Source organism: Egretta garzetta, unplaced genomic scaffold, assembly GCF_000687185.1.
Source record: "Egretta garzetta isolate BGI_Z169 unplaced genomic scaffold, ASM68718v1 scaffold81, whole genome shotgun sequence".
Taxonomy (NCBI): domain Eukaryota; kingdom Metazoa; phylum Chordata; class Aves; order Pelecaniformes; family Ardeidae; genus Egretta; species Egretta garzetta.
In genome coordinates, this window is record NW_009258671.1 from 1,043,958 (window position 1) to 1,046,457 (window position 2,500).

Genomic DNA, 2,500 nt, shown 5'->3' on the forward strand with positions numbered 1-2,500 from the left:
ATGCAGCCCAAGTAACTTTGTCTAATTGCATGGTAAATCTTGCTGGATACTCAGTTTCTGTTCTGATTCTGAGTGTTTCAGTGAATATTGCTACATAGCTCGTTCATAAACTGCTTCAAAGGCTATTACACAATTTTAAAACAGTACTTTCAAAAATACTTTAAAAAATACTACTACTATTGAGTAGACCCAATCTTCCTACAGAGAAGAGAGAGAGGAACTGGTAGAATCCAAATGTTACTCTACTGTAAAATATTTTACACCTTCTTTTGTTAACACTGTCAGCTTCCCAGTTCTTTTTCAGAAATTGCTCCTCCACTCCTGCTCAGCCTGGGTTCTTGCTTTGCTCTGCTTTTCCTCGTGTATTAGGGTACAGCTAGGGACAGTGATATGACATATTGCAGATAACATCCTAACATATTAAATAAGGATGTTCAAACATAGTGACAGATCCTGTTGTATGATGATACATCAGGGCAGCTCAAAGATAAGAATTTTAATATATTCTATTATGAAATCACTTAAGCTGACTAAGTGATAGCTGTGGGGGGAATGGAATAGCTTGCAGCTTCTGGAAAGGGTTAAGAGACCTAGCAATGGGAAAGAAATACCTGGGTGCTATAGGGAGACAGAATTAGGAGTAATCAAAATCATCCTGTTAAAGAAAAAAATCCTTGATCTCTTTGAGTAATTTTGAGAGACAACACAAGGAATATAATTTTCTCCTTAGATGGAGGATGAGACATCCCCAAGGTATGTGACCTGCCAAGAGAATCTTTCTGAACTGCCCCCAGCAACAACTTTCCTAGAGTTTCCCTGAGTATAGGCTATGAATACCTACCATTTTATCATAGAATCATAGAATAGTTTGGGTTGGAAAGGACCTTTAAAGGTCATCTAGTCCAACACCCCTGCAGTGAGCCGGGACATCTTCCACTAGATCAGGTTGCTCGGAACCCCGTCCAACCTGACCCTGAATGTTTCCAGGGATGGGGTATCTATCACCTCTCTGGACAACCTGTTCCAGTGTTTCACCACCCTCATCATAAAGAATTTCTTCCTTATATCCAGTATAAATCTACTTTCTTTTAGTTTAAAACTATTATCCCTTGTCCTATTGCTACAGACTCTATTAAAAATTCTGTCCCCATCTTTCTTATAAGCCCCTTTTAAGTACTGAAAGGCCACAATAAGGTCTTCCTGGAGCCTTCTCTTCACCAGGCTGAACAATCCCAACTCTCTCAGCCTGTCCTCATAGGAGAGGTGTTCCAGCCCTCTGATTTTTTCTGTGGTCCTCCTCTGGACCTGCTCCAACAGGTCCATGTCTTTCCCATGCTGAGGACCCCAGAGCTGGACATAATACTCCAGGTAGGGTTTCACCAGAGAAGAGTAGAAGGGCAGAATCACCTCGGACCCCAGAGCTGGACATAATACTCCAAGTAGGGTTTCACCAGAGCAGAGTAGAAGGGCAGAATCACCTCCCTTGACCTGCTGGCTGCAATAGATACTCTGGTGATGCCAGCCTGCCCCATTTTTCCTAAATCTCTGAATCCCATTTTTACCACATGATGAAGTAGCAGAGCTATCTCAGCATGATGGAAAAGGGAAGGAAGAGAGTGCCAGGAGTGCTTGCCTTACTGACCTGCAGCTTGCTTTTTGCCTGGATCTGATGAGAGTGGTGGGGAATTGCAAGCTGGAGGCTGGATAAATCACCCCAGTGGGTCTTATCTGTTCACCCTCCCTCACTTCCCACCAGGATCCCTCAGATCTGATGAAGGGGCTGGGGTGGGAAGCAGCCACAATAGATTTATTGCACTCATCCAGACTGATGCAATGTGCCCGTAGATAAACACGTGGAGCTCTTTTGCTGTTGCAATAACGGGTTGTGTCATGCCCAGCAAGCATAGTTAGGTACCACTGAACTAAATGGAGAATATGTTTTAGGATTGATACCCATACAGAAGCTGGGCTTGGCTGAAAGGCCTAGTGGATCCATCTTGTTTCTAATTCTCATTAGATAATCATCATTACTAACTGTATTAAGATGTTTTATTTCTTCAGCTGCAAATTATTTTTCCATGTTAAGTTAAATTTTATCCACAGAGAAAGCATCCACCATAAATCTGGTTTCCAGAGTAAGAAAATATCCCTCAGAATTCATTGTTAAAGTACAACTGAAGTCTTCAAGTATGTGGAGGGCATGACCTTTCATATTAGGAAAGGGTCTATTTGCCTTTCTCTCCAGAACAAAGATAACATGCTTTAAAGACCAAGGCTTCACTTAAACCAGATCCCTGGAAATAATGTCAGAATGTGACTTCCAAAATGTGAGTAGGAGCTGGCACGGCCATAACACACCTACTGCAATTACTGCCATAAATCTTATCGGCTAACATCTAATTTCTACATCTGTCTCACAAGAAGGGTGTTGAAGTCCCTCTGGAGAAGCGTGGAGGTGCTTCTGCTTCGACAGATCCCCTGAAGGCAGATTGCAACACCT